The sequence below is a fragment of the Lithobates pipiens genome, unplaced genomic scaffold (assembly GCF_037356315.1).
Source record: "Lithobates pipiens isolate NorthernLeopardFrog02 unplaced genomic scaffold, aLitPip1_a1.2 Scaffold_25, whole genome shotgun sequence".
Classification (NCBI taxonomy): Eukaryota; Metazoa; Chordata; class Amphibia; order Anura; family Ranidae; genus Lithobates; species Lithobates pipiens.
Genome location: NW_027507787.1, coordinates 13,150,679 through 13,168,036, shown reverse-complemented (window position 1 = coordinate 13,168,036; position 17,358 = coordinate 13,150,679). Strand labels below are relative to the sequence as shown.

The 17,358-nt window shown below is 44.2% G+C and overlaps 1 protein-coding gene across 1 annotated transcript in view; it reads right to left on the bottom strand.

Annotated features, from left to right (window-relative positions):
* RHOBTB1 (Rho related BTB domain containing 1) overlaps window positions 1–10,570 on the bottom strand; it is a 140,144-nt gene extending 129,574 nt beyond the window's left edge. Inside the window, exon 1 of the mRNA XM_077454063.1 lies at window positions 10,434–10,570. The gene's annotated coding sequence lies outside the window, so the exon portion shown is untranslated. The remainder of the gene's footprint in view (window positions 1–10,433) is intronic.
* Window positions 10,571–17,358: the final 6,788 nt, after the last annotated feature.

The window sequence follows — 17,358 nt, the reverse complement described above, 5'->3', positions numbered from 1 at the left end:
AAGAACCGCGGGGGGCGCAGCTTTTTTTTTGGCCTGGGTGGTGGGGATATGTGACTTACTGAATAAACACACTTGCCTGACACTGACCATTACACTGACCTGCCTGACCTACATACACTGATCTGCCTGACCTACACGCACTGATCTGCCTGACCTACATACACTGACCTGCCTGACCTACATACACTGACCACTGACCTGCCTGACCTACACACACTGACCTGCCTGACCTACATACACTGACCTGCCTGACCTACATACACTGACCTGCCTGACCTATATACACGGACCACTGACCTGCCTGGCCTACACACACTGACCTGCCTGACCTACATACACTGACCTGCCTGACCTACATACACTGACCACTGACCTGCCTGACCTACACACACTGACCTGCCTGACCTACATACACTGACCACTGACCTGCCTGACCTACACACACTGACCTGCCAGACCTACATACACTGACCATTGACCTGCCTGACCTACACACACTGACCTGCCAGACCTACATACACTGACCACTGACCTGCCTGACCTACACACAGTGACCTGCCTGACCTAGATACACTGACCTGCCTGACCTACATACACTGACCACTGACCTGCCTGACCTACACACACTGACCACTGACCTGCCTGACCTACACACAGTGACCTGCCTGACCTAGATACACTGAACTGCCTGACCTACATACACTGACCACTGACCTGCCTGACCTACATACACTGACCACTGACCTGCCTGACCTAACCACACTGACCTGCCATATCTACACACACTGACCTGCCAGACCTACACACACTGACCCGCCTGACCTAGATACACTGACCACTGACCTGCCAGACCTACATACACTGACCACTGACCTGCCAGACCTACATACACTGACCATTGACCTGCCTGACCTACACACACTGACCTGCCTGACCTACATACGCTGACCACTGACCTACATACACTGAACACTGACCTGCCTGACCTACATACACTGACCACTGACCTGCCTGACCTACATACACTGACCACTGACCTGCCTGACCTACATACACTGACCACTGACCTGCCTGACCTAACCACACTGACCTGCCATATCTACACACACTGACCTGCCAGACCTACACACACTGACCCGCCTGACCTAGATACACTGACCACTGACCTGCCAGACCTACATACACTGACCACTGACCTGCCAGACCTACATACACTGACCATTGACCTGCCTGACCTACACACACTGACCTGCCTGACCTACATACGCTGACCACTGACCTACATACACTGAACACTGACCTGCCTGACCTACATACACTGACCACTGACCTGCCTGACCTACATACACTGACCTGCCTGATCTACATACACTGTCCTGCCTGACCTACATACACTGACCTGCCTGACCTACACAGACTGACCTGCCTGACCTACACACACTGACCTGCCTGACCTACACACACTGACCTGCCTGACCTACATACACTGACCACTGACCTGCCTGACCTACATACACTGACCTGCCTGACCTACATACACTGACCTGCCTGACGTACACACACTGACCTGCCTGACCTACATACACTGACCACTGACCTGCCTGACCTACATACACTGACCACTGACCTGCCTGACCTACATACACTGACCATTGACCTACACACGCTGACCTGCCAGATCTGCACACACTGACCTGCCTGACCTACATACACTGACCTACATACACTGACCACTGACCTGCCTGACCTATATACACTGACCACTGACCTGCCTGACCTACACACACTGACATACATACACTCTGTGTCTGACCTACCTCAGCTCAGCCGTGGTATGCGGTCACAGCAGGCAGTCAGTCACTGGGGAGAGGAGAGGAGAGCCGAGCCGCCCGCCCGAGTGGGGATGTAGCGTTTACGCCTTCTTGAGCCTGCAGGCTAAGATGGACGTCACGTCACACGTCCCGCTCCAGAAGGCCGGTCCAGCGGCACTCAGCCACTTTCGACCACTTTGGGCCGCTTTCGGCCACTATGGCACTGCCGCCGGGGACCGATCTGTTAGCGAGTACGGCCGAAATTAGCCAGCCGACGCTCGGGGCTAACAATGGAATGCAGCATTCCATTGACTCTGGACTTTTCGGGGTCACATTCGGGGCTTCAGCCACCCCTAGCCACCCCCTCCCAACGCCCCTGCCTTTAGGAAATCCACTCTGAAGACACTATCATTGTCTGTGATCTCCCTGCAGCAGACTCCATGCCTTGTTTTGCACTTTGTCCCTGTGTGGAGGTGGCTATCATGGTAAAGGCAGAAGCTGTGGCTTATAATGTCACTGCCTCCAATGCAAGCACAGTAGTGATACCACCAAATATCCTAATAACACTAGCAGTTAGAAACAGCAGTGCCTTAATCTCACATTGCAGATTTACAGCTATGGAGGCACAGAGTTCTTACATAGCTGTAAAGACACATACCAAGTAGTTACCTGCTAATTTTCAGGGGGAATTCCAAACAAAAAAAATTTTTTTAGGGTTTGTCAATACAGGGCTCTGGGCTGTGATTGGACACAGCTGATCAGCAGGTTTCAGCCATGAATCATTGGCTGAAACCTGTTGACAAAATTGAAGTCGGCTAGAAAGAAGGGGGGGGGGGGGGTATGCATGCATGTCTTGAAATCGGAAGATACTGCCAACATACAGGTACGTGATTGTGCTGGTACAAACTGCCCCTCACAGTAAAATTAGGTTGAGCAGTCCTCAAAGTGGTTAAAGAAATAACCCCATTTTTGTTGAGAAAATAAACATTCCCCTCTGGGTGATCAATGTGTGTAAAAGGATTTTAACAAACTTTGTTGCAGATTACTACCTGTTTCTGCTTTGAAGAAAAAGCTGTTTGTTTGCTTATGTTGATGTGGAGAGTAAATCTGAATGAGAGTGACTTTTTTATGATCAATCAGCTAATGCACTTTCAGTGTTCTAATGAAGAAAGTTTCAGGATCTCCATTCTTTTAGGAATGATTAACCCTCTGGGACTGGGAGTATGACTCTATTGCAGAGGATGACTAAAATCTGACATGGATCTTAGGGCACACTTCTGAACAAGCAAGCTATTGCATGCAAAATATGTCAACTGCTTGTCCTGTTTTTGTCTGATACACTTGTGACAATAAAGGTAAGAAAAAACCATTGAGCTAATCACACAAACAGGAAATAATATAGGTTACTATAGTGCATTGAATTTTACAGAAAATTACAGTGCTGCATATTGAAAACGAATGGTATTTTTTATTAACATTCTACTACAAAATGGTTTGTGCAGCAATTATATATGCTATATTATTATTTGTATTTTTTCCTAAAAAAGTGGAGCTACCCATTAGCAAGCAAGGGCATCTCCTCTTCGGGCACCCAGGCTTTTGTAGAAAGTTTTATTAATTGTGCACTGTGCAATAGGGGGGTTAAAAGTTATAATATTTTCCAGAATTTTAGCTCTATCCCCTCCTGTGAAGATATTTAAAGTACAACTAAAGGCAATACTTTGTTTTTAGTTTTGGATAGAGCGGAGAGGGGTTTGAGTACCTATCAGGTTTTTATAACTGTCTGTGCCCCTCATTTACCTCCCTGGCGGTAGGATTATTTCAGATTTTTGGTGCTGAAATCGGTACAATTATTTTCCGTGGAAATTTGGCATTTTATATTGTAGTCCTGTAATTCTTAGGAATAACTCACTTAAATCTGTCCAAACCAGAGTCTAGCAGACAGCCCGGGTATGATAAAGTTTGAAAAATGAAATCATAAATTATAATATAATAAATAACTATAAATAATTATACCAAATAATAATAATAAAAATTATTCAATAATGTAATCAAATCAAAAACACTGAAAATTTTCTCAGTTGCAGAATTGTCGCTGTCATTACTTTTCAGTGTTTGATGACGGATCTCCCCACAAATCACTATCGCTCAATTCTGCGAGTGATTCTAATTTATTATCGCTGTTTTCTAGCTGGTCTAAAACCACTTTTGATGTAAAGGGACAGTTTTGGTTGCTATGGACAATCTCCAGTTTCCAGGCAGAAAGAACGGTTTTTATAATATAAAACTGCATGCAGGACACTGGAGAAACCACAAGGGACAAAAGGGAGGTGAAATAATTACATACAGTAATGTAATCTGTAAGATTACAGTGTACTGTATGTATAGTGTGTGTTTCACTTTTTGAATTTGGCGCCGTTCTCCGTCCCCGTGCGTCACAACGCTCACAGGGAACGGAGATCGGCTCCGTGATGAATCGAGCGGAGGACGAGCCACTTGCACTGCAGTGAGGATATTACAGGGGACAAGGTAAGTAAGCTCTTCCTGGATCCTACGATGCAATCCCGAGTCTGGCTCGGAGTTACCGCTTTTGGTTCTGAAATTCCACCCGAGCCAGACTCGGGAATACCGCTAAGGAGGATAAGGAGATTCCCCCTCTCTGTTTTTCCTGTTTACCATTATCATTGAAAGTAATAGAGGGGAAATCTCCCAATGGGGGCATTAGTTCTGGTGACCTGGGGTCCCCAAGGGATTCCCTTAGTTTCTGGGATTTGTGCTGTGATGCTAAAAGTGTTTATGATAACAAGTGAAAATATGACTCAGAATGAATCACTCTTGTCTGGATCATGAAACCTACAATCACCACAAGGTGTTTGAGTCATTCATTTAGTGTCCATAGAAGCCGAATGTATTACTCGGCCCTGGCATCCAGGTCAATGTCTGTACTGCTATCAATCCATCCAATCAGGACCTGAGGCTCCAGCTTTTGCTGGTGTACTCATCCCTGGGACGAGATAGAGGGGGTACAGGTAAGTAAAACGGGGGCTTGGGGGGGGGGGGGGGCTGCAGCATTACAGGAGGTTTTTCACCTCAATGCATAGAATGCATCGAAGTGAAAAACCTTGAAGGTTTACAATCCCTATAATACTACCTGTTGATTTTCCAAACATTTTTTGAGGTGATAACTGTGCTCCATGTCTATGCACAGGGAGGGGTTATGAAGATGAGAAGTGGGAGGAGATTGGGCGAGGTATGTGTTTATTGTAATCCATCAGAAGCTAAAGTGGACCTTCACCCTCCATATCAAGTTCCCCCCTCTCCCTCATCTACATTAATCGCTCATTGTTTGTTTTTTAAATGTACCTTTCTTTTTTGACAAACAGTGGGACCCCATTCCTCAATGCACGTCATTTGTTTGGATGAATGATGTGCATAGTGCTCACTTGGCCTCCGGGGATATGCACATCACATATCTCAGGAGGCCTTTAGTCATCCACACAGTAAGTAGGGAAGGGTGGGCCTAGCGGCGTGTCATCACGAGGTGCCGCTGGCTGAAGCAGGAAGAGCTTCTCGATGACATCACAAGTAAGATGGCGGTGCAGGACCCAGCTGTGTCTGTTGACAGAAAGATGTCCCTAGGAAAACTTTGGACCCAGTGGCTGGGTGAATATCCGAACTGTACAAACAAATGACCACTGCCCTTACCTATAACTGGCTTTAGCAGCAAGGAGCACAAAGATATGTGTTAAAAACAGGAGTTTAGTTTACACACATTTGGAAATCCATGCATGAGCTACAGAGCCCTGTCAAGGTACCCCAATATTATCGGCAGTCCTAACTCAAAATTTTGGAAGCCTCCACAATGGAAGCACAAGCATTATAATAGATAGGCATACTTTGTTTTGGTTGAGTATCCGAACTGTGCCTACAACAAAATCTGAAGGTCCCCTCTAAGTTGGCAAGACTGACGCCACATGTTTAACCACTTCAGCCCTGGAAGATTTTACCTCCTTCCTGACCAGAGCATTTTTTGCAATTCAGCACTGCGTCGCTTTAGCTGACAATTGCGCGGTCGTGCAACGTTGTACCCAAACAAAATTGACGTCCTTTTTTTCCCACAAATAGAGCTTTCTTTTTGTGGTATTTGATCACCTCTGTGGTTTTTATTTTTTGCGCTATAAACAAAAAAAAGAGCAACAATTATGAAAAAAAAAATATATTTTCTACTTTTTGCTATAATAAATATCCCCCAAAAAATATAAAAAAAACTAAATTTTTCCTCAGTTTAGGCCAATATGTATTCTTCTACATATTTTTGGTAAAATAATCCCAATAAGCATTTATTGATTAGTTTGCGCAAAAGTTATAGCGTCTACAAAATAGGGGATCGTTTTAGGGCATTTTTATTATAAATTTTTTTATTACTAATGGCGGTGATCTGCGATTTTTATCATGACTGCGACATTATGACACATCAGTCACTTTTTTTTTATTTTAGTTTTTTTGTTACACAAATTCAGTCACTTTTGACACTATTTTAGGACCATTGTCATTTATACAGCGATCAGTGCTATAAAAATGCAGTGATTACTGTGTAAATGACACTGGCAGGGAAGGGGATAAACACTAGGGAGCGATCAAGGGGTTGAGTGTGTCCTAGGGAGGTGTTCTAACTGTACGGGGGTGGGCTACCACTGACATGATAGTGATCACTGCTCCCGATGACAGGGAGCAGTAGATCCCTTTCATGTTGCTAGGCAGAATGGGGAATGCCTTGTTTACATAGGCATCTCCCCGTTCTACCTCTCCACACTGCAATCGTGGTCTGCCGGCGAACATTGAGTTCCCAAGGCGCTTACCTGATAGGTGGCAGATTTAAAGGGACGTACCTGTACGCCCATTCGCCTGCCTGTGCCATTCTGCCGATGTATATATGTGTGCAGCGGTCGGCAGGCAGTTAAGAAATTAGAGTGAGCAGCCTTATCATGTCATAGTGTATTGCAAGTGCATTCCATATTTCTGCCACATCAATAGTTATTTTTCTGCACTTGCAGCATGTTTAAAGGGATAAAATGTAGGGAGATTTGGAGATTTATTAATATTTTTTTCGCACTTTAACCCCTTTCCTGACCAGCTGCCGCAGTTGAACTGCGGCAGGTTGGCTCCCCTGGCCGAACCGACATAACTGTATGCCTTTTCTGCAGTGCCATGCTATCTCGCGCATACACAGTGGGGATCTGGTTGTGATTCCTTTGAAAGTCAAAGTTGACTGCCATATCCAAAATGGTGGTACTAGGGTCCCACGGCGGTAAGAAGAACCAGCTGCAGGAAGATAGTGCAAGAGCCTAGGCACTGCTAAGTACTGGTACCTTATTTTTAAAAGTCAGCAACTACAGTATTTGTAGCTGCTGTTACCAGCAGCTTTATAGGACAGATGTGATGGGTAAACTTGCTTTTTTACATCCAAAATTCACCTTTTATATGTTAAAAAGTAAATCACTTTGAAAGAAAAAATATAGCAAATAAAAACAATAACCTCTATACAATTGTGACACAAACAATATTGTAATTTAATATTATTAAAAATTATCTTTCCTTTTAATTCTGCAGCTGCTGTAATTTGCTGTAGAAATCAATACAATATGGCAGTGATGGTGAACCTTGGCACCCCAGATGTTTTGGAACTACATTTCCCATGATGCTCATGCACTCTGCAGTGTAGTTGAGCATCATGGGAAATGTAGTTCCAAAACATCTGGGGTGCCAAGGTTCACCATCACTGCAATATGGCAACCTGGAGGTGTTCTGTACCTACAAATGTAATTTCTTTCTTTGTGTGATTGGCTCACTAATTTTCTCATGTTTGCAGTAAAATACAAAGTCAAATTACTTATAAAGTAATGCAGATACTGTAACTTTCCTTATTAAAAATCTGAAAATGCACCAGGTGGTTATAATAAACCAGTCACCCACATTCAGAATCAGTCTGGTGAAACAAACAGGTATAGCTTCACAGCAACAAAAGATAGGCACCTGGTACAAAGTTTCCTCAAATCCCTACACATCCATGTACTTTACCCAGAAAAGATTGTGGAGTTACTCCCAAAAAAAGGAAATGTACATGCAGTTGTTTAAATTAACCTTAATTCATTTCCATTGTTCTTGCTCAGACCTCTTCAAGTGGGCAGTATGGTGACAACTGTAGAGTAATGTCTCTGCCATGCACTTGGGCAAACTCACGTTCACATCTTGCTTGGCTCAATTATACAATTTAGTGATATGGAAATTCCAAGCAAGGAGAGTTGAGCCCCTTCAACATATTTTACATTACTAAAACTTTTCTAAACTTGTACAGACAGAACAGTCTTCCCTTTCATAAGAAGAGTTATGATAATGTCACAGTGTGGAATTCCATCCTGGGAATACTAACATCCTCTATGAGAAATAGAAATAGTACATTGTGTACTACATCAACAAAGCAGAGAAAACATACTTTTGTAGCGCTACTCCCGTGAGAACTGCAGGATTACTGTCCATGTCTTCCCCTCGGGCTGGTGGGATACTCCAAAAACAAGGACTATATACAAATTAAAGTGGATCTAAAGCCTTAAGGTTTTCCACCTTCTGTGCTGCGGCTACCCCTCACACCCCCCCTCCCCCCAGCAGCCCTGCTGTCTCTCTCCTCATTGGACAGATTGATAGCAGCGGGAGCGATTGGCTTCCGCTGCTGTCAATCAAGTCCGGTGATATTGGAGCAGGGGGAGGGCCGAGTCCCGATGTCTGTGTCAATGGACACAGCAGCGGGACTCGGGAGCGAGCACGCACATATGCCCACAGGTAAAGCGGCTTTCCCGGGGGCAACCGATGCAGAGGGGCTTGGAGTGCTGGAGAGGGACCCCAGAAGAGGAGGATAGGGGCTGGTCTGTGCAAAACCATTGCACAGAGCAGGAAAGTTTAGGCATGTTAAGGAATTTGGTATTCTTTCTGAGCAAGCTATAGTGAAGTCCAGGCTTGAAACAAATAATAGACTTCAGCTTCCGAGTAGTAGTAAGAGCCACAAGAGCAGTGTCCCTTAACCACTTCAATATCTGCCACTTTCGTCCCTTCCTGCCCAAGCCAATTTTTAGCTTTCAGCGCTGTCGCACTTTAAATGACAATTGTGCGGTCATGCTAACACTGTACCCAAACAATTTTTTAAATCATTTTGTTCCCACAAATAGAGCTTTCTTTTGGTGGTATTTGATCGCTGCTGAAATTTTTATTTTTTTGAGCAACAAATTTGAAAAAAAAAATTGTTTCTCTTTGTTTCTGATATAACATTTTGTAATTACATTTCTCCTTCACTGACGGGCACTGATGAGGCTGAATTAATGGGCACTGATGGGCACTGATGATGGGCACTGATAGGCGGCACTGATGGGCACTTATGGGTGGCACTGGTATGCAGTACTGATGGGCATTGATAGGCAGCACTGATGGGCACTGATAGGTGGCACTGATGGGTACTTATGGGTGGCACTGATTGGCACTGATAGGTGGCCACTGATGGGCACATATGGGCACTGATGGACACTGATGGGTGGCAATGATGGACACTGATAGATGGCACTGCTGGGCATCACTGATGAGCAGACATCTGGTAGGCACTGACTGGCAAGATGTGTGGGCACTGATTGGCACTATTTGGGCACTTACTGGCATCCCTGGCAGTCTAAGTTGGCATCCCTGGTCATCCATCTGTTGTGGGCATCCCTTGGGGTCCTGGTGGCGTCCCCGGTGGTCCAGTGTGGGCATTCGTAGGGGGGGGGGGGTGTTGCACTGATAAACAATCAGCGCAGACCCACCCTGTCAGGAGAGCCCCCGATCGTCTCTCCTCTACTGGCGTCTGTCAGACACTAGTGATCCTGATTTGACACAGGTATTTGCTGCAAATTGCTGTACTCCATTATGTAGCCATTAAAGATTTACTTTTATGGATGACATAGTGTAGCCGACTCCATTCTATCATTGGATCGTTTTAGAAGAGAGGGGGGAGGCACCCTGAGCCAGTGCACCAGTTCCCGACCCCTAAAGGGTGGTATAGGTTTGAGCACGTGTCCTGCTTTTTTATCTGTAGGAAAATGTCCAACTTTTTAGCAATCAAATCGCAGCAGCGAAAGCGCAACGCAGGACCTTTTTTGTCAGGCATGGGATCATTTTCTAGGGTTACTAGATTCTTTTCAGTAGTGGAATTATTTAATTATAAAAATTAGAACAGTTTTATACAAAGTTCACATTAGAAGAATTACAATATTGCTTAACTGTAACAAAATCAACTATTACTATTACTTACTGTTACTTACTATGTCACTTTTTCAGTACTTTCACTTTGTTTCACTTTTCCAGCATGCTGCTCTTTGTAATGTAACAGTCGTAATATTAACAGTTAGCTGCTGAAAAAATAAACCTCATCATTGTACTGTGCCAGTACAGCTACTGCGGAACTAACCGTCCACCCTGTGGCTGGCAGCACATACTGTCATTATTCGTGTTACATACATTTTCCTCGGTCATGTGGAATGAAAAGGACATATCATGAACACAGACAACATTTGCACATAAAATCTCAGGAATAAGCCATACCTGACGTAAGATTTCCCAGCAGTCGCTTGCAGATTGTTGCTATACCTGGCTTACCAAGCTTCTCACCTGTGTAGCTTTTTACTCTGCACAGGACACGCCCTCTCTGCCTTAAACCCCTCCCCCAAAAACACACCTACCTTCTCTCATGCAACCCAGTTTGTAAACACAAGAGCCTCTGTGCACCTTATCTGAAGCGCTGACACAGTAGACTTTATTCCCTGATGTGTAAAAAAGGTCGTTACCTTAAAGCAGTCAAAACAAGCAGCTTGTCACCTGATACGTTCTGCTAGCTCTGGCATTTTTTACGAGGGGCGTCCAAGTCAAACCGGGATTTTTGAGTTCACATAATAAAAGAACAAACATTTCAAGTGGAAACTGCGTTTATTTTTTTCCCCTGCTACATTTATATGCTTATCCCGGTGTCGAATCTCTTGACCTCTGGAAGATTTACCCCCCCCTTCATGACCAGGCCATTTATTGCGATACTGCACTGCGTTACTTTACACCCCATTCACACCTGAGCGTTTTGTAGCTTGACGCCTGAAGCTACAAAACGCTGGAGGTGAAAAAATCCATTATTCTTAATGGAGATGGTTCACATCTCCACTCCAAGTCGCCTGAAGCCCTACGCCTGAGGCTGGGTTCACACTGCAGCGTTTACGAGAACCTGATAGTATGACTGAATTCGCATCGCACCCGGCCCAAACTCGCACAGGACCCTTTTTTTGGTCCGCAGCAGAATCGGATCGCATGGGTGTTCACACCATGCGATCCGATTCCTGTCCGAGTTTGCAGATCGCACGTTTGCGATATGCGAACTGATCTGGGGGTGTCATTAACGTTTCACTGACACTCCCAGCAGTTCGCATAGGGCAGTGTGAACTGCCGCCGGGAAGTATGCGATGCGGGAACCCGCCGCGGATTCGCGGCGTTCCCGCATCGCTGCAATGTGAACCCAGCCTGAAGCTCAATCAAGTTCCGGACCGTTTTTTGGCATGCGAATCGGGCTGATTTGGGCATTTTTATTCCCATAGAAACTAATGGAAACACTCGATTCAAGCGTTTAGCGCGACAACGAGCGTTTCTATGGGCGTTTTGTCGCTGTATCTGCTCAAGAGAAAATTTACATAATTTACATAAGGAAATGAAAGATGAAAAGCAGAAAGCAGAAAAGGAAGCAGATGAAAAAAGAGATGAATATTTTTCCTATTGGCTGAAAAGAAAAAAACGCAGCAAAACGCTGTATGCAAACGTGCGCAAAACGCGCGACAAAACGCCGGTAAAAACGCTCAAAAACGCTATGCTGAGGTGTGAATGCAGCCTTACTGATTTATTGCGCTGTCATGTGACGCTGTACCCAAATAAAATTCATGTCCTTTTCCCCCACAAATAGAACTTTCTTTTGATGGTATTTGATCACCTCTGTGATTTGAATTGATAACTTGAACTGATAACTTTGAAAAAAACAAAACAAAAAAAAACAATATTTTTTACTTTCTGCTATAAAACATATCCAATACATTTTTTTTTTAAAATAAAAAAATCCAATTTCTTCATAAACGTTGCTACATATTTTTAGTTAAAAAAAAAAAAATCCCAATAAGCGTATATTGATTGATTTGCACAAATCTTATAACGTCTTCAAATAGGCAATATTTTTTTTTTTTTACTACTTACCGACTTATAGCGGGACTGCGATATTGTGGCACAGGTTCTGACACGAATGCTGACTATACACTATACGAACAATCGGTCATTAGACTGTTCGTTCGTTTTTTCAGCCAATTAGTGGGCACAAAATCGATAATCATTTGGGCGTTTTTGAGCCAAAAAAACGAAGTTTGGAAATTTTCTGCCGAACGAACGATAAATTGAAAGGTTAATGTGTTTCCCGTCCGACCTGTTTGCACTAGGTATATGTTAAAAAAGAACATAAAATGTATTTATTTATGTCCACTGAACGATTTATTGGTCATTACATGATGGCACCATTGTTTGCGCTCACGACCAAACGTTTGTTTTTCAAAACTGGGTTCGGCTGATTTTTCATAGTGTATGGCCAGCATAACTGTCACTTTTACCACTTTGTGGGAACCAATGACACTAATACAGTGATCAGTGCTAACAAATATGAACTGTCACTGTACTAGGAAGTGCAAGTGACAAGCTGGGAAGGTGTTAACATCAGGGGCGATCAAAGGGTTAACTGTGTGCCTAACCAGTGTTTTAGTACACTGCGGGAGGTTCTTTTACTAGTTTAAGAGATTAAATGTATTGCCTGCTATGCAGGGACACAAATTTCATCTCTTCCCTCCTGTCAGAACGGCAATCTGCCTTATTTACATAGGCAGACCACCGTTCTATCTCTCTGCTCAATGATCAGCAGTTGGCAGCGAAAATCAAGTCAGAGGTACCCGCCGCTCCGCTTACGCTGTGTGTGTGATCATAGCAAAAGCAAGCCTGTGGCACCACGGGGTAGAGAATCCACATGGATAATGCCACGTTTGTCCCAGGAAACACTTGCCATCACTTTACCTTGAATTTTTTTAGTGGGGGTGCTTCCACTGCTTTGATGCTAGTTTTGATTATGAAGCGAAATTATGTGTCCAGGTTTCATCTCATGTAATGATGTGATCCAGAAAATCCTGTCCTTCCCTGTAAACTCGCTCGCTCAACGCAGTGCAGATAGGGTTACCACCCCATGCCTTTAACCACTTGCTTACTGGGCACCTAAACCCCCCTCCTGCCCAGACCAATTTTCAGCTTTTAGCGCTGTCACTCTTTGAATGACAATTGCACCGTCATACAACACTGTACCAAAATGAATTTTTTATAATTTTTTTTCCCACAAATAGAGCTTTATTTTGGTGGTATTTGATTACCTCTGGATTTTTCATTTTTTATTTTATTTAAAAAGGCTGATTTAAATAAATTTTGCAAACAGGTAATTTTTCTCCTTCATTGATGTACACTGATAAGGCTACCCTGATGGGCACTGATAGGCCGCACTGATAGGTACTGATAAGGCCGCACTGGTGGGCACTGATAGGTGGCACTGGTGGGCACTGATAGGTGGCATTGGTCAGCACTGATGGGTGGCACTGATGGACGGCACCAAAGGGCATTGATAGGTGGCACTGAAGGACACTAATAGCTAGCACTGATAGGTGGCACTGATAGCTGGCACTGATGGGCACTGATGGGTGGCAGTGATGGGCACTGATCGGCACTGGTAGGTGATACTGATAGGCAGCACTGCAAGGTGGCACTGATGAGGCACTGATTGGCACCATTGATAGGTGGCACTTTTGGGCACTGATAGGTGGCACGAATGTACTGTGGGCACTGATTGGTGGGCACTGTGGGCACTGATTCGTGGTACTGATTGCTGGCATTGGAAGGCAGTGCTGGTGGGCACAGATGCTCTTCCTCTTCGGTGATCGATGTCCCTGCAAACAGAAGCCGGTGATTGGCTTTTTTCTTCTCACGCTATCAGCATCAGAAGAAAACAAACAAAACGATTATAGAGCCTCTGTTTACATCACGTGGTCAGCTGTCATTCTGCTAATTTCGTGTTAGTAGAAGTTTGGTGAGTGTTGATTCACGCTTTTATTTTCATCTTTTTAATTTAGCGATTTTCAGTCTGCGCTTTTCATTTCGTGCTTTTCAGTTCATTTCTGAATGGCCGTTCGTCAACCAGACATGTTGCGGAATCAGAGGAGATAACGTGTTATTTATTATTGGCCTTGGAGTTATTGCTTTGACATTATTTTTTTGGCTGAATAATTATTTGATTTGATATATTTTCTATATTTTTGGATGCATAGAATGCACTTTTTGATGAAGTTCTATTGGCAGATAGCATATCTATTTTTTTTTTTTTTTTAATGCACAATAAAAAAATTGTGGATAATAATACTTGGCTATGTGTTTTACTTTAACCACTTCCCGACCAGCGCACGACCATGTACGTCGACAGCATGGCACGGGCAGGCATATTGGCGTACATGTACGTCCAATATTCGTTGCCGCCGTGCCATCGGAACGCGCCGCCGGCGGCGCGCTCCCGAGCTGGTCGGGACTCCCGTGAGTCCGGTCGCGGGACCCGCGGACTCAATCGCCGCGGGCATCCCCGCGATCGTCTCACGGAGCGGCCGAATGGAGGAAATGCTGTATAAACAACATTTTCCCATTCTGCCTAGCAACTAGTGACGCTGATCTCTGCTCCATGTGATTGGAGCAGAGATCAGTGTACACTAAATGAAAGCCCAACCCCCCCACAGTTAGTAACACACCCCTAGGAACACTTAACCCCTACACTGCCACCCACAGGTTAACCCTTTCACTGCCAGTGTCATTTACACAGGAATCACTGCATTTATATAGCAGTGATTACTGTATAAATGACAATGGTCCCAAAAATGTGTCAAAAATGTCCGATGGGTCCCCGACAATGTCGCAGTCACAATAAAAATCGCAGATCGCCGCCATTACTAGTAAAAAAAAAAATAATAAAAAATTATTAATAAAAATGCTATAAAACTATCCCTATTTTGTAAACGCTATAACTTTTGCGCAAACCAATCAATAATCGCTTATTGCGATTTTTTTTACCAAAAATATGTAGAAGAATACGTATCGGCCTAAATTGAGGGAAAAAAATGTTTTTTTATATATTTTTGGGGGATATTTATTATAACAAAAAGTAAAAAATAATGCGTTTTTTTCAAAATTGTCGCTCTATTTTTGTTTATAGCGCAAAAAATAAAAACCGCAGGGGTGATCAAATACCACCAAAAGAAAGCTCTATTTGTGGGAAAAAAAGGACGTCAATTTTGTTTGGGAGCCACGTCGCACGACCGTGCAATTGTCAGTTAAAGCGACGCAGTGCCGAATCGCAAAAAGTGGTCTGGTCTTTGACCAGCAAATTGGTCCGGTCTGAAAGTGGTTAAATAACCGTTGGGGAGTAGGCAGTTACATTTTAAAAAATACAATGTAAAATTGACAAGGGACACCAACATAGTTGTATCTTTGATCTTAAAAACTACGGGATAATGGTGTTGTGGTAACTTAAAAAAAAACACATAATAATATAATTCTTGATATCACTAGAGAAAAAAGCCTTTGAAAATTTGTTTGCAATAATTCCATCAGTATCACCAGCAAAGCAGCTTCATTATTATCCCATTAAAGAAGAAGAGAATTGCACGCTACATTTGGAGATTTCATAATTTGCCGCATCACGAATGTTAATTCTTCATTACGAACGCTAGTTTACAAGACCAACCGCTTCTGCTTCCGAGCATGCGTGCTTGTACTTTGTACTTTTGTCTGACGGACTTGTGTACACACGATTGGAAAATCCGACAACACACATTTGTTGGCGGAAAATTTGAAAACATACTAGCCGGCAACAATTGTCCGATGAAGCGCACACACGGTCGGGTTTCCTGCCAACAGCCTGACATCCAACATTTCCCGTCGGAAAGTCTGATCGCGTGTACGGGGCCTAAGACCCCTTTCACACATACAGACCATTCGTCCCTTTTTCATCCATCCATTGATAGATGAAAAACGGACATCAATGCATTCCTATAGAAAAACGAATGTGAATGGATGATCATCCATTTACATCCGTTTTCATCCGCTTCCGTGAACCTCTATTTTTTTGAACAGATGAAAGCCCTATTTTTTATCCATTAAAATAATGGAACGGAGGATAAACAATGCAAATGGACAAGCGGTCCATTGTTGCATTCATTTTTGCATTGGTTGTTAGATTCAACCAGTCACTGTGGGGGGAGGGGGGTGGGTTGTGGCGGAGAAAGGCAGGAGAGGAGAAGAGTAGTATACACAGTAAGGGAGCAGTCTGTACAGACAGACTCCCTCGCTTGCCGAAGCTGACTGTCACTGTCAGCTTTTAAATAAATATTTAATTGTCAGCTCTTTTTTTTCTATACTTCATAGAGCCAAGAAGGAGCTGTCATTCGGGCCCGCCACTAAATTAAGACATCATGCGGTAACCCCGCCCCTTTGTTTAATTCAGTGACAGGCCCAAATAACAGCTCCTTCTCGGAGCTATCAAGTATAGAACAAAAAGAACGGACAATTACATTTAAAAGCTGCCAATGACAGTCAGTTTTAACAAATGAGGGAGCCTCAGGGCCGTTGCTACCATTAGGGAAACTAGGCAGCCGCCTAGGGCGCCCAGCCACTGGTGTTCCTACTTTTTTCTCTCTGCAGCAAGCAGCTAAGTCTCAGCATCAGCAGGCAGCCGCCGCTCCATTTGCACATAGTGTCAGAGGCGCAGCAGCGGTGGAGGACTGTGTCTGTGTCCTGATTCCCGAATGAATGGAAGCAAGCAAACATTCATGGTTGATGAGGCTACATTTGATGGGCGCTGGTGAGGCTGCATTGTTAAGCGCTGGTGAGGCTGCATTAATGGGCGTTGGCGAGTCTGCATCTGATGGGTGCTGGTAGGCTGCATTTGATGGGCGGTGGTGAGGCTGCATTAAAGGGCGCTGGTGAGGCTGCATTGATGGGCGCTGGTGAAGCTGCATTGATGGGCGCTTCATTAAAAAGGTGAGGTTTGCTTGGGCTGGAAAAAGGGGGTGGAGTTGGGGGTGGACTCAGTGAGAGGGTGCCAAGGTGGCTGGCAAAATGAGGTTTTGCCTAGGGTGTCAAAAATCCTTGCACCAGCCCTGGGGAGCCTGTCTGTACAGACTGCTCCCTCACTGTGTATACTGCTATATTTCTCTTCACCTGTCCTCTCCTTGCACACGCTGCCCCCCCCTCCCCCAAAGAGGACCTGTCAGGGTGCTACTGGTCCACTATGTGATAGCAATAAAATAATGAAAAGTAAAAAAAACAAAAGAATTGCACGAGTAATCATTAGAAAAAGATCTCGATTCAACCCCCCTCTCGA